Consider the following 16,290-nt stretch of genomic DNA (forward strand, 5'->3'; position numbering starts at 1 on the left):
GAATGCATAGTAAAGAAGAAATCTATGTATATCAATTGTTAAAAAAGTTTTGAACATAGTGAAGAATTGCTAAGACAATACCATCCTCTCTGACAGGACTATGCTACTTAGTAATCAGTTTTAGTTTGATGAATATTTATCAAATTCTCTCATAACCTATTTTGATTATTTTTCTTACTTTTCCACTTTTGCCTTTTCTTTGCTATAATTTTATATTTAATTTAAATACCTATGCTATGTGTGTACCAGATCAATGTGTTAAAAATGTATGAGGAATATAACCAGCCTATGATTGACATAATGTGTATATATTTTTTAATTTGAGAGATGGAAACTCCAGGTCTTCAGAATCCCAATGACCGCAGTTTTGGTTCTTGTAATAGATACTCAGTTTGGAGCCATGGCCTCCCACCATGAACTCCAGGGGATTATCTAGCAGTGCCCACTTCTCAAGTCCAAAATTGGTTTATTTAGGCATGACTTTTTTCTTACTTAAAACATCAATCTTCTGTCTTAGGATTAGTCATTGGTAAGCAAGGTAGAGAGATCAGAACTGTAAGAAAAATAGAAAGTGATTTTGATGGTCTCAGACCCCTTTTCTTGATGAAGAATGGCACATAGTCTCCATAGTTAAACTGGAAAGGGAAGGTCTCTGGATGGAAAGTTTTCAGACTTAGCATCAATTTTTAACCCACTAAAGATTTTCCATTTCTCTTCACAGTAGTGATAAGGAAACAGCCACAGCTACTTATATACAGGCATATGCCTAACTTCTCAATAAGATTTTGACATTCAGACAGGAAAAATCTTATCTATTTCTCTTCCCCAATCACATAGCTTACAGTATCTACTTAATAAATATTAGTGAAATTCAATTGAAATTTTATCAACAGGCTTTTAAAATTTTAACACTGTTAAGAATTTTCATAAAGGAGATGGAATGCTTTTGAAAAAATCATATTATCACTCTTTTGCTAATAAAACAAAACAGTAAAGTCCCTATGATGGTCTTCCATGGCACTTAACCCTTAACTTTGGGCTAAAAGACTCATGTGAATTGGAACCTCCCTACCAAGTTTACCTTGTACCACTTCTGCCCTCTTTTGTTTTGTTTTGCTCCCATCACACTGGCCTTTCAGTTTCTGTAATAAACGTGCTCATTCTCACCTCTAAGCTTTTGCAGTTGCTGATCCCTCTGCATGGAATACTCTTGACAAGTTCTTGTTCCGGTATTGTTAGCTCCTTAGAGAGGTCTTTCCTGCTGGTCATATGTAAAGTTATTCTCATTAGTCATTGATCTCATCACTGTTTTATTCCTTCATAGCATTTTTCTGTATCTGAAATATTTCTTAATATATTTGTTCCCATATTTGTCTTCATCAAAAGATAAGCTTAGTGTAGACAGGGGCTTTCTTATCTTCTACTACTGATTCTCCACCCCTGGAGAATATTTGTGAAAGGCAGGCAAGGAAAGAAGGAAGGAAGGAGGGAAGAGAGAAGGGAGGGAGGGAGATTAGATCAAGCCATCCTTACAACTGTCCTGTGTGGTAGGATCCATAATCCCAATTTTACAGATGAGTAAACTGAGGAAAGAAAAGTTAGGTATCTACATAGTGATCACAGCTAGTAAATGGAAAAACTGGAATTCTAAATAGCCTCCTCCTGAATTCAAGAACAGCTCTTTATCTTAAAAGACATTCTGGCACTTCTCCAACCATGTTAGAGTGACTGTTCCGAGACTTACCCTTGCACTATAAACAACTAGAAAACTAGACAAAGTATATGAAACAGCTAATTTTAGATGTGGAATAATAGGAAGCTCAGAAATGTGATCCCTAAGATAAAGGAAGCAACTGAAGTGAAAACTGCACTTGTTCTTGCTTTCTGCCTTGAGGTGCTTTCTGGATTACAGCAGAGAGAAGGGGAAATCTAGCATAGCATGGCAAAATGCAGTTGAGGAGGTGATGATCCGAATTCAGTGAAACTGAGGCATCTGGAAGTAATAGGACAGACATCCAGAGAAGAGGTTGGCGTACAGAAAAAGAGTTCCAGAAATATGCATGTGGATCCCCTTAAGACTATTTGTTGAATGCTAACCTGTGAATGTAGGGTAAAACCCTACTCAGCTAGCAAAGGATAACTAGGGAATTGCAAGCCAAACAATTCCCAGAGCTGACAAGGGAGTTTGAGTTCTGAGCAGCAAGAGTAGAGAGATTTTAACAAATACCCAGGAAATTTCTTAGACACCCACGAAGGGTAATGCCTTAGCGATTCATGCCTTAGTGGTAGAGTAAAGGCTACTCTAGACCTGCCTTGACAAAGCTTAAAGACAAGCCTTGAAATGATCAGGCTGATCCACAAGTAACTGCTAAAATGAACTTCAACACTCTTTAAAGGAAGGCAACAAAATCAATTATAAATCACATTTATAATGGCCAACATCTAAAAAACAAAAACAAACAAACAAAAACTTATAAGACATGTGAAGAAGCAGGAAAATGTGACCTACAGTTAGAAACAAACTTAGTAAATAAGGACATAAGTAATGGCAGACATGATGGAATTAGTAAACAAGGACTTTAAAATAGCTATTATGTATCGTATAGCTTATGGTTTAAAGAAAATACTGAACATGAAGAGGAGAAAAATGAACTACATATATATATAAGAACATATCAAATAGAACTTCTAGAGTTGAAAAGAGTATGGTATCTGAAATTTAAAACTCACTGGAAAGACCTAACAGTAGATTAAACACTATGCAAGAAAAGATAAGAGAATTTCAAGACATAGCAATGGAAATGATCCAGAATGAAGCACAAGAGAAAAAAAGAGCTAAATAAATTTCAGTAACAGTGGGGCAATATTCAGTGATTTACATACAATTAGAATCTCAGAAGGAGAGAGAGAGAGCAAAAAAATTATGTGAAGAAATAATGGCTGAATTTTTTCAGATTTGACTATAAATTCACAGAGTAGAGAAACTAAATGAAAATCAATCAAGATAAACAAGAAACTATACCAGGGCACATCACAGTCAGATTTCTGAGAAACCATGATAAACTCAGTATCTTAAAAGAAGCCTGAGAAGCCCCTTGGGTGGCTCAGTTGGTTAAGCATCTGACTCTTGATTTCGGCTCAGGTCATGATCTCCTGGGTCATAAGATTTAGCCCTGTGTTGGGCTCTGCACTCAGCAGGGAGTCTGAGATTCTCTCTCTCCCTTTCTCTCCCTCTTCCACTGAATTTCCCCCTGCCCTCCCTTTCTCTCTCTCTCTCTAAAATAAATAAATAAATCCTAAAAAAAAAAAAAAAAAAAAAGCCTGAGCAAAAGTACGCATTAAATATAGAGGAACAAAAATAAGTCCACTGAACTACATTAAATGTGACTAGTATAAATATGTAAGTAAAAAGGTAGAGATTATCACACTGGATTAAAACTAAGACCTAGCTACACGGTGTCCACAAGAAACCTACTTTCAACATAACATACAGATAAGTTAAAAGTAAAAGATGGGAATATACATATCAAACAAAACTGGAGAAACTATATTAATATCAGACAAAGTGGGCTTCAGGACAAGAAGTATTACCAGGGATAAAGGTGAACATTTCCTGATGATAAAAAGGTCAAGAATATATAACAATTAGGCCTGTAATAACAAAGCTGTAAAATACATGAAGCAAAACTGAAATTAACAAAACCACAGTTAAATTTGGAGATTACAGTCCAATCAGTCCAACTCAAATCCAGTAGCAGCACATTCTGAGTTCCCATGAATAATTCTTTCCAAGTCCCCATGAATCATTCATCGAAATAGGCAAGAAGTTAGATAAATGAACAAATTCCTTGCAATACAAAAGTTAGCAACATTTATAGAAGAACTGCAAAGTTAACTAGCCCACTATATGTTAAAGGTTGCAGAATACAACTGCAGTGTTCAAAAACTAATTGTATTGCTACATAAACAGTGAAATGAAAATTTTTTTTTTTTATCAAATAGAAATATGTTTAACTGAGAAACTGCCAGGCCTGCATAATGAAAACTACAAAGAAAAAAAAAAAGAAAAAGAAAACTAAAAAGCATTGCTGAAAGAAATTTTAAAAGACTCAAACAAATGAAGAGCTTTACCATACTGGCAGATTAGAAAACTCAAAATTTATTGAGGTATAATTAACATAAAATATCTTATTAGTTTCAGGTGTACATCATAGTAATTCAATATTTTCATACATTATGAAATGAACCCCACCAAAAGTCTGGTTAACGTCTGTCACCATACAGTTATTACAATATTACTGACTATATTCCCTACGCTGTATGTCCTCATATCTTATTTATTTTAAAACTGGAAGTCTGTACCTTTTAATCCCCTTTATCTAGTTCACCTGCCCCCCTTCCCCACCCCTCTGGTAACCACTAGTTAGTTTCTTTTACCTGTGAATCTGTTTCTGTTTTGTTTTGTTTTTTAGATTCCACCTATATGTTAAATCATATGGCGTTTGTCTTTCTCTGTCTGGCATTTCACTTAGCTAAATACCCTCTTGGTCCATCCATAATGTCACAAATGGCAAGATTTCATTCTTTTTATGGCTGAGTAATATTCCATTGTGTGTGCATGCGTGTGTGTGTGTGTGTGTGTGTGTGTATGTGTATGTGTACCACTTCTTTATTCATTCATGTATCAATGGACACTTAGATTCTTTCCATATTATTAGCTGTTGTAAATAATGCTACAGTAAACACAGGGGTGTATGTATCTCTTTGAATTAGTGTTTTCATTTCCTTCAGATAAACACTCAGAAGTGGAATTGCTGGATTTTGTGGTATTTCTAATTTAAATTTTTTGAGGAACCTGAGTGCTGTTTTCCACAGTGGCTGTACCAGTTTGCATTCCCACCAACAGTGTATGAGAATTCCTTTTTCTCACATCCTCTTCAACATTTGTTATTTCTTCTCCTTTTGATACTAACCTTTCTGACTGGTGTGAGGTGATAGTTCACTGTGGTTTTGATTTGCAGTTCCCTGATGATTAGTGATGTTGAGCATCTTTTCATGTGTGTATTGGCCATGTGTATATCATCTTTGGAAAAATGTCTATTCAGATATTTTGCCTATTTTTAAATTAGGGTTTTTTAAATATTAAGTAGTATAAGTTTTTAAACATATTTTGGGTATTAATCCCTTATCAGTTGTATGATTTGCAAATATCTTCTCTCCTTCAGTACCTTGCCTTTTTGTTTTGTTGATGGTTTCCTTCACTGTGTGAAAACTTTTTAATTTAATGTAATCCCATTCGTTTATTTTAGTTTTTGTTGTCCTTGCTTAAGGAGTCTGGTCCAAAAAAATATTGCTAAGACAGATGTCGAGAATTTACTGCCTATGTTTTCTTCTAGGAGTTTTATGGTTTTGGATCTTACATTCAAGTTTTTCATCCATTTTGAATTTATTTTTGTATATGATATAAGATAGTGGTCCAGTTTCATTCTTTTTCACGTAGCTGTTCAGTTTTTCCAACACCATTTATTGAAGAGACTGTCTTTTTCCCCATTATATATTCTTGACTACTTTGTCATAGATTGATTGACCATATATGTGTGGGTTTATTTCTGGGCTTTCCATTCTATTGCACTGATCTGTGTTTTTGTTTTTGTGCCAGTACCATACTGATTTGATTACTATAGCTTTAGAGTATAGTTTGAAATCAAGAAGCGTAATACCTCTAGCTTTGTTCCTTCTCAGGATTGATTTGGCTATTTGAAGTCTATTGTGGTTTAATGTCAATTTTAGAAATCTTTTTTCTAGTTTTGTGAAAATTGCCGTTGGTGTTTTCATGGGATTGTATTGAATCTGTAGATTGCCTTCAGTAATATAGACATTTTAACAATATTAGTCCTTTCAGTCCATAAGCACAGAATATCTTTCCATTTATTTGAGTTGTCTTCAGTTTCTTTCATCAGTGTCTTACAGTTTTCAGAGTATAGGTGTTTCACCTCCTTGGATAAATTTATTCCTAGGTATTTTTATCTTTCAGATGCAATTGTAAATGGAATTTTTTTTAATTCTTTTTTCTGATAGCCCATTATTAGTATATTAAAATACAAGCAATTTCTGGGGCACCTGGGTGGCTCATTCATTTAAGTGTCTGCCTTCAGCTCAGGTCATGATCTCAGGGTCCTGGGATCAAGCCCCACATCAGCTCCTTGCTCAGTGGGGACCCTGCTTCTCTCTCTCTCTGCTTGCTGCTCTGCCTGATTGTGTCCTCTCTCTCTCTCTGTGTGAAATAAATAAATAAAATCTTTTTTAAAAATGCAATTTCTGTATGTTAATTTTGTATCCCTTGACTTTACTGAATTCATTTATTAGTTCTAATAGTTTTTTGATGGAGACTTTAGGGTTTTCTATATATAGTATCATGTCATCTGCAGATAATGACAGTTTTACTTCATTATTTACAATTTGGATGCCTTTCATTTATTGTTTTGTGTAATTGCTGTGGCTAAAATCTCAATATGTTTAATACGTCCATTCTCCCCAAATTGACTCACTGATTCAGTGCAATCCCAATCAAAATCACAGCAGGTTTTTTTTTCTTTTACCATTAAAATTGATAGCCTATTCTAAACTTTATATGAAAATGAAAAAAAAAACCCCACAAGAATAGCCGCAACAGTACTGAAAAAGATGAACAAAGTTGGAGGACTTATAATACTTTATTTTGGGGCATTATAAAACTATAGTAATTGACATAGAATTGATACAAGCATATAATTCAATGGACCAGAACAGAAATTCCAGAAATAGACCCACACAAATATAGTAGTGTCCTCCTCATCCACAATTTCACTTTCCATGGCTTCAGTTACTAACAATCAACTATTATCTGGAAGTAGGTGATCCTCCTCCTGACATATTGTTAGAAGGTTGGTAGTAGGGGCGCCTGGGTGGCTCAGTCGTTAAGCGTCTGCCTTCGGCTCAGGGTGTGATCCTGGTGTTCTGGGATCGAGCCCCACGTCAGGCTCTTCCACTGGGAGCCTGCTTCTTCCTCTCCCTCTCCCCCTGCTTGTGTTCCCTCTCTCGCTGGCTGTCTCTCTCTCTGTCGAATGAATAAATAAAATCTTTAAAAAAAAAAAAAAGAAGATTGGTAGTAGCCTAATGCTACATCATTTACCTCACTTTATCTCATCATATAGGCATTTTATTATCTCACATCATCACAAGAAGAAGATAGGTGAGTATAGTACAGTAAGATATTTTGAGAGAGGAGGACCATATTCACGTAACTTTTATTACAGTATATTGTTATAATTATTCTTTTGTATTATTAGTTATTGTTAATCTTTTACAGTGCCTAATTTATAAACTCTACCGTAGATATATATGTATAGGAGAAAACATAGTATATATAGGGTTCAGTACATCTGTGGTTTCAGGCATCCACTTAGGGGTCTTGGAACATACCCACCATAGATAAGGGGGGACTACTGTATGTTTAATCAATTATCACCAAAGTTGCTAAAACAATTCAATGGAGGAAAAGACTGGCGTTTTACCATATAGTGCCGGAATAATTGAATATTCATATGAAGAGAAAAGTACTTGATCCTCATCTCACACCATAAACTGACTTGAAATGGATAATAGACCCACACAGAAGGGCTGAAACTCTGAACCTTCTAAAAGGAAATATATAAGCAAATATGATAACGTTAAAGTAGATAGTTTTTTTAGACACAAAGCACGAGACATAAGGAAAAACATATAAATTTTACTTCACCAAAATTACAAGTTTTTCCTCTCAAAAGACGCTGAAGAAAATGAAAAAGCAGCGAATGAGAGAAAATACGCATGAAATGTATATCAGATAAGTGACTGGTATCCAGAACGTGTGTGTGTGTCTGTGTGTACACACAACTCAATAACAAGAAGATAAACGATCTTCCTTTTACACGGATTTGAACATTTGCTTCACAAAGAAGATACACAATTGGGCAATTAATACATGAAAAGATACTGTAGCAGGTTCCTAGGGCACCTCTAAGTACTGTGAACTGGGTGACAGAATAGAACAGACATTTATTCTCTCACAGGTCTACAAGCTAGAAGTCTGAAATCAAGGTGTCAGTAGGGCTGTGTTCCTTCTGAAGCTCTAGGGCAGTATCCGCTCCATGCCTCTCTTTCAGCTCTAAGTGGTGGTTGGCCATCCTTGGCATTCCTAGGTTTGTAGATACATACTCCATTCTCTGCCTCCATCTTCACATGACATACTTTCTATGTGTGCGCCAGTATATATCTACATGATCTGCTTCTAAGGATACCAGCCATTGGATTTAGGGCCCACTAAAATTCATCTTGACTTTATCTTAACGTGATTACATCTGCAAAGACCCCACTACCAAATAAGTTCACATTCACAGATACTGGGGGTTCGGTCTTTAACATACCTTTTTTGGGGATGCAGTCCAACCTACCACAGATGCTTACCATCATCAGGGAATTAAATATTAGAACCACACTGAGAACGCTTACTGACATGGCTGATTTTTTTTTTTTTTTTGAGAACTCTAAGTGTTTGCAGCAATGTAGAGCAAATAGAATTCCATGTGTTGCTAGTGGGTAGTAAAGTGGTACAGCTATTTTGGAAAACAGCCAGTTTCTTAAAAAGTTAAACATGTTATCACCATAGGCCCAGAAATTTACCTAGAAGGCCTAGATATTTACCTAAAAGAAATGAAAACATACATCCAGACACAGCCCTGCATGTGAATATTCATAGCAGCTTTATGCGCAATAACCAAACCTGGAAACAACCAAAATAGCCATGAACAATTGAATGGATAAGATCCATGCAAGGGAACAACAGCAATAAAAGGATGTACGGGTTTGGTGTAATGACTTGGATGCCCCTCAGAATTAGTATGGTGAGTGCAAGAAGTCAGAGACTAAACCTTATGTACAGTACGACTCAATTTATATGAATTTCTAGAATAAAGAAAACGAAACTGTAATGACAACAATCAGATGATGGGTTTCTTGGGTAGGGGCGTGGAGTGGGGAAATTTATTGAAAAACATCGTAAAGCAACTTTTGGGAATTGATGAAAACGTTCTGTATCTTGATTGTGGTGGTGGCTACGTAAGTGTATACATTTGCTCAAACATCATGAGTATACTTAAAATAGGTTCATTTTATTTCATGTAAATTATGCATCAATAAACTGATTTTTTAAATATAGCCATCTGTTATTGGAATGGAGCTCCTCTGGGGTAGCTGCTCTTCTCTAAGTCACATTTAAGCCGGGCACTGATGAGAACTAAATAGAACAACATCCACTAACATCCTGTGCCCCGCCCGATCATAAATAGTCAATCAGAGCACTTTCCTGTTAGGAAATTTTAGGACCTATGACATAGTGTTAATGTTTATATTTATATTTATTCAGTGGTTGCTAGTTATTCTATTTCACAGATGTGGACAATTATACCATTTTCTGAATTTTGCTGGTCTTGTAGCTTTTATAAATTACAAACTCCTAATATAAACTTGATTGTAGTATAGTCGAGAGAGCGGGTAGGCTTTAGTGCTAATCAGCTTGTGGTTTAAATTCTGGCCTTGCCATTTAGCAGCTGTACAGCGTTCATTCCTTCACTTAAAAATATGTATGAAGCGATTGTGATGTACCAGGTCGCCAGGCATAGGGGATGTACCTTAAGGGGATGTGTTCCTAGCCTCATGGAACTTACAGTCCAATCCTTCAACTTATTTTCCTTCTCCAGGTTTCTGGGTTTTGCCATCTGTAAATTGGATTGTACTGCTATCTTCACAGGGTTTTTGACAATCAAGTGAGATGACCAAGTAATCAGTATGCAGTAGACAATAAGGGTTTCCTCCTGCCCTACCTGCGTGTCTTTCCAACTCCTTACTGTGCTCTTGTTCTCCCCTATCTATCCTATCACGTCCTATTCTCTCCCATCATGAATTTTTTAAATTATTGAAGTATAATTGACATACAAAGTTATATTAATTTCACATGTACAACATATTCAGCAGTTCTATACGTTACCCAGTGCTCACTATGAAAAGTGTAGCTGCCTTCTGTCATCATACATTATTACAGTATTATTGATTATATTCCCTATGCTGTACTTTTCATCTCCATGACTTACTTATTTATAACTGGAAGTTTGTACCTCTTAATCCCCTTCACCAACTTCACCCACCCACCCCCCCACCAACTCCCTGCTGACAACCACCAGTTTGTGTTTAAGAATCTGTTTGCTTTTGCTTTTTGTTCTTTTGTTTTTGGGAAGTTCCACATATTAAGTGACATCTTACAGTATTTATCTTTCTCTGTCTGACTTATTTTACTTAGCATGGTACCCTCTAGTTCCTTTCTTCTTGTCATAAATGGCAAGATCTCACAGCAGTCAGATTGGCTAATACCAAAAAGACAAGAAATAACAAGTGTTGGCAAGGATGTGGAGAAAAAGGAACACTCATGCACTATTGGTAGGAATGTAAATGGGTGTAACCACTGTGGAAAACAGTATGGAGGCTCCTCAAAAAATTAAAAATAGAAATGCCATATGATCCAATAATTTCATCATGAATCTTATTCATGTCTCTTTCTATAATACCATAAGTGCAAATACTTGTTTCTTTTCTCAGCCAGAACTATTTAGATTTCTGAATGAATTCTTCCAGCTCTTTTCCTATTTAAACTATTTTATTATTAAACCTATATTGGATGATATTTAAAAAATAAAGAACAGTCCCCAGACTGATTTTTGTGTTATCCAAAGTTAAGTGTGGTATTCCTTAACAGTAACTCTTTATATTCATATGCCATTTTACCTTTATAAAGCCTTTTTGTATCTATTATTTCATTTAATCATCTCAATAATCCTGTGAGGTCAGTGAAGAGATTATCATGTCTACTGTCTACATTAGTGTACCAAGGCATATCTATGTTAAAAGAGTATTGAGATAGGGGTGCCTGGGTGGCGCAGTCAGTCAAGTGTCCAACTCTTGATCTCAGCTCAAGTCATGGTCTCAGGGTTGTGAGTTTAAAAAAAAAAAAAAGGATTTAGATCAGAGATGTAATCTGAACCTGCTTATGCTTTTCATTTGTTTATGTATTTAATCACATTAATTGGCTACTGATTGTATGCTGGATATACTGTGATCCTGCCCTTAAGAAGCTCATTGTCTGTGAGGGCCGGCAGCCTGCAAGTGGAGAGCAGTGACAGGATATGGACGCATGTACAGATGGGGGTTGTCAATGAAGAGCAAAGGATCAGCCTTGTTGGGGCATATGGAAAGGGCATTGCAATGTGCCACTTAAACAGAGTATTGAGGCTTCTCATAATTTCCCCATGTGAATGAGGATGGAAAAGGCCTTCCCAAAATACCCCTAAGCAAGAACCTTAGGAGTTGATACTTACTCTCTACCCTCATTGGTGCAAAGTAATTCTTCACTATGACCCACCCCCACCCCCACCCCCAACAAAAGAAAGAAAAGATCACAGAGAAGAGAGTCACAATCATCCAGGTCCTTATCAACTGGGCCTGGTTTTCTGGATAAAAGGAGGAAACAAGGGCTTGTTTCCTGCAGCTCTTTCTTGTGCTGCCTTCCCTCAGACCCTGGCCTAGCTCAGGCTGGACAGATCCCATCCAGGAAGGCAGGGGGAATGGTGTTTGTATTCATCAGTATGCATTTCTTGAAACTGGCCACCGGTGAACAATCAAATCGCCTTGGAATGTTCTTAAGCTTCCTACATGTTTGATTAGTTTTTCCCAGTAGGAAGTGAAACAAAAGACACAGCTATTAAGAGAGCTTGCTCTCTGCATGGCCTAAGACTGGCTCCTGGTGTCACAGTGATCTTCAGAGCAGACAGGAAGATCAGAATCATTCCAGGTGTTGAATGGAAAGACTGGAGCTGGATGTGCGTAGTCTTTGTGGTGGATGGGAGCAGAGGAGGGCAGGAGAATCTCAGGTCTCTTTTTGACTGTTTCAGAAGCTGTTTGACACTCTTGCTTCAATTTTTCTCTCTATAAAAGAAGATTATTCATGTATAAGATTCTTCCATGTATTCATTCCCTTAGTAGCCCACAGAGCATAGCCCTCTGCTAGATGTCAAGGATATAAGAGTAAAATATAAATAACAGACAGCTCCCAAAGGAGTTCTTGCAGAAAATGGGGTGAGCAGACATCAAGGCTGTGGGTGGGTGAAGGGCAACATAGGCTCAGTTGATGGGGCCACGTCATCCTAGAGGAGATAGCAGGGAACTGTGTGGGGATGTGAAAAAGAGAAGCCTGGTTGATGGTGTGGTGAAAGAGCAATTCTGGTGGAGAAGAGAAATATCCAAGGAAGATCTTTTACATTTTGTCATAATAAGCAATATAAGCCCTCTCTTCCAAGACCCCTATAAATATTAAGTAAAATGTATACAGCTCGTTAAGATTTGGTGAAGTAGATCATATTTGGGAAGAGAAAAGTGCTGATATCTGCTTCATGGTTTATGTGGAATGTAAGAACCTGGACACAGGAAAAAAAATCAGTCAATATTTAGATACATAAATACATACATATATTTACATGTGTGTATATCTATCACATATAATATTAACTAATACATCACATATACATGTGTATGCACACTGTATCCATATGCCTATATACACACTATACATGTATATATGAATATATGAATATGTGGTATTTATGTAACTCCCCCTAAAAAAGCTTCTTAGAGAACAAAAAAGAATGTTATCTGGATAATACATTCTTAGTGAACTAGCATGAGCTAACACTTAAGTACTTACAATGTACCAGGTCCCTTTCTAGGTACCTTAAGTGCAGTATGTCTTCTTCAATCCTTACAGTAACTTTACCAGGTAGGTACTCCCATTATCACCTTTTTGCGGAGAAGGAATCTGAGAAACAGAGAAGTTCAGTTACTTGCCTAAGGACACATAGCAAGTAAGAAATAGAGCTGGGCAGCCTAGCTCTAGGACCTCAACTCTTAACTTCTCTGCCCTATTACATAAGATATGACTTGCTTTTAATATTTTTGTAAGAAATCAAACCCTTTAGGGAGCTTCGAGTGTGGATGGAAGAATCACGGCAGCTTCGATTCTCAAGCAGTTGAGTGTGAGGAACAGAAGCTTCCTTCCTTCGTGGTGGCTTTAAGTACATTGCTCCCTGAATTCGACTGTAGATCGTTGGACAAGATTTGCTCATTTGGTTCTTTCATTCATTAACTATTTACTGAGTAGCCACTATGTGCCAAAAACCATTTGAGGTGGTAGAAAAAAAACAGTAAACCAAATAAGCAAAATGCCAGTTAATTATGGAGTTTACATAAGGATGACAGAAGAGCACTTGGATGGTTTGTAAAATCGTGATAACTGCTGTAGAGACAAGGGGTGTCGTGAGAGTACAGAGGATGGAGGGGAGCTGCTATAAAATACAGGTGGTCCAGGGAAGCCTTGTTGACAAGGTGACTTTTGAACAGAGACCTGAAGGAAATATAGGAGCGAGACTGCAGTATCTAGGAGAAGAGCACTGTTGGCAGAGGGAATGGCAAATGTGAAAGCCTTGAAGTTCAGTCGTACTTGACCTGTGTGAGGAAGAGGTGGAAACCAGTGTGTCTGGAGTAGGCTGAGCTAGAAAACAGAATGGCAAGATAGCAGGTGAGAAGTTCAATGGAGACTTTGGTTTTCACTCTGGGACAAGTAACCACAGGATAGAGGCAGGAAGCAATGATTTTTTTCTGCCTTGTGTCTTAAAAAGTTTACTCTGACTACTGGGTGAAAAATCAACGATAAGGGGGCAAGGGTGGACAAAAATTATTGTTGCAAAAATCCAGGCAAGAGATGATGGCGGTAGTGTTAAGGGCTGATGAAAAGAGGTTAGGCTATATTTTGAAGGTAGAGTTAACTACGTTTGGAAGTTTTCACCCCATAGACTATGTATATAAATGGTAAAACTGGCTGAGATCACTTCCAGAGGAAGTTTTGGTAGAGAAGGAAACATGTTCATGGGTGGAAGCCTGGGCAGCTCTGATCTTGAGAGATTGAGGAGACAGGAGGGGTCAGCAAATGAGACTAAGAAGGAGTAGCAGGGGAAAAAAGGAACACCAAGGAAAAGGAGCATCCTGGGAGTCAGGTAAAGAATGTGCTTCATGGAGGAGGGTGACCACTTGTGCTGCGTGATGCTGACAATCAGTAAGGACTGAGAACTGAGTGTTGGGTTAGCAACATGGAGGTCACTGATGACCTTGACAAAAGCTGCTTTTGGTCTGGTGGAGGGGGGAAAAGCCTGACTGGAGAGGGTTTAGGAGAAAATTAAGTTACCCCTGGAGATGCTGTCACATGAGGCTTTCATCTGAGTGGAAATGGAATCTGCTTTCATACTCCTCAGAGGCCTGAGTCTAGTCCTTACAAAACCAAGGCTCAAAAGCCCAGGGCTTTAGAAACCACAAATAAAAAACTGAAACCTTTGAACTTGGGAATAGTATTAAAGTTGTCATCTAGGGCTTGAAATGTTGGATTCACAGATCTTGCTCCAGGAAATAAAATGGACCAGTTGTTGAGTTTATTCTGGTTCTCTGTCTAAAACTAAAGCTGGAGAATCTCTTTTATATATTTACCCTGGGGACTTTGTCCCCACGTCCTCCCTTCACAATAAAATGTGTCCTCCAAAGTCTGGGAAAAATTTTCCCTGGGAAAAAATTATTGTTATCGCTCTTTGATGAAAATTTCTTCTTCATAGTTCGTTTGTCGGTATAGCATCTCCTAAATGCCTGGTGTTGGGTGGTGTGAGTGTTGAGCCTGGACATGTGCTCCTTGAACATTACATATCGCTGAAAATAAACCCCTATGCCCAGTTACCTATGATAGCAATTGGTGCCATCATTTTAAGGCTTCCTATCATCAGTGAAAATCTAGAAATGTATTCTGTGAATGCACAGGAACTGACTTTAGTAAGGCAAAAATAGTTCTCGATGTTATTGTCACCATGTTCAGTGAATATTATGAGAATCAATTCACAATTGAAGCAGCTGAGCTGGTTTTTCCTAATGGAAAATCACATACCTTTTCAGAACTGGCTTAACGAAAGGAGATGGTGATATCTGATCTAATTAAGAAAAAGTTGGAACCAGAGCAACTCCAGAAAATCTTGCCAAGCTTCTGACCAAGATGTGTTTAAAGTTAGAAGTCATAGATGAGGGGAATCAGATTGAGATTGAAATCTCTGTGACCGGAGCTGACATTTTCCATGCATGTGATATTATAAAAGATGTAACTATTGCTTATGGATATAATAACATTCAGGTGGCTCTCCCAGAAACATACACTGTAGCTAATCAATTTCCTCTTAATAAAGCTCACAGGACTTCTAAGACATGACCTGGTAGCTACTGGAGGCACTGAAGCACTTGCCTTTCCTCTGTGCCTCCAAGAAGATACTGCTGATAAACTTGGTTTGGACATCTCGCTGCAGCAGAGGTAGTTCATGTTAGTGACCCTAAAGCCGCTGCATTTCAGGTAGCACTCATTACTCTTCTTCCTGGCCTCCTAAAGATCATAGCCACAAAGAGTAAGATGCACCTTCCTCTGAAACTGAAATCTCTGACACTGTAGTACAAGATTCTAGCAGAGACCTACATGCATCTCTGTGCTGTTAATTACAGTAAGGATCCTTAGTTAGAGATAATCTATGGGGTCTGGACAGAATTACACAGCTGCTTAAGGTGCCTCCTGGTGAAAAGAAGGGGGGGAATATGTGATCAAAGCATCTGAAGGCCCTTCTCCTGGGTGATATGTCGAGATCTTTGTCAAGGGTCAAAGCATCAGGAAGTTTGGGGTTGATCCTTCATCCTGATGCCATCACCAAATTTGAGCTGACCATGTCCTGCTCCTCCCTGGAAATCAGTATCAAGCCCTTTTGGTGAAGATGAGTCCCTGCTGTTGATTCTCTTCATGAGTGTGCTCTTCTCCTCCCTTGGTGTCCTCTAGTCGTCCCCACAGGGCACATTCATTTGTGTTTTAATGTTTAATGAAGTAGAAAGCAGTAGGAGGGGCACCTGGGTGGCTCAGTTGGTTGAGAGTCCGACTGTTGGTTTCAGCTCAGGTCCTGATCTCATGGGTCGTGAGACTGAGACCCGAGTGGGGCTCTGCACTGAGTGGGGAGTCTGCTTGAAGATTCTCTCCCTCTGCCCCCTCCCCATTTGTGCTCGTGAGCTCTCTCTCTCTCTCTCAAATAAATAAACAACTATTTTAAA

General features: G+C 37.9%; 1 pseudogene; it reads left to right on the forward strand.

The window, feature by feature from the left end:
* Nucleotides 1-13,882: 13,882 nt before the first annotated feature.
* LOC103670863 lies at nucleotides 13,883-15,960 on the forward strand (annotated as a pseudogene).
* The last annotated feature ends 330 nt before the right edge of the window (nucleotides 15,961-16,290 follow it).

Source organism: Ursus maritimus, unplaced genomic scaffold (assembly GCF_017311325.1).
Source record: "Ursus maritimus isolate PB19 unplaced genomic scaffold, ASM1731132v1 scaffold_12, whole genome shotgun sequence".
Classification (NCBI taxonomy): Eukaryota; Metazoa; Chordata; class Mammalia; order Carnivora; family Ursidae; genus Ursus; species Ursus maritimus.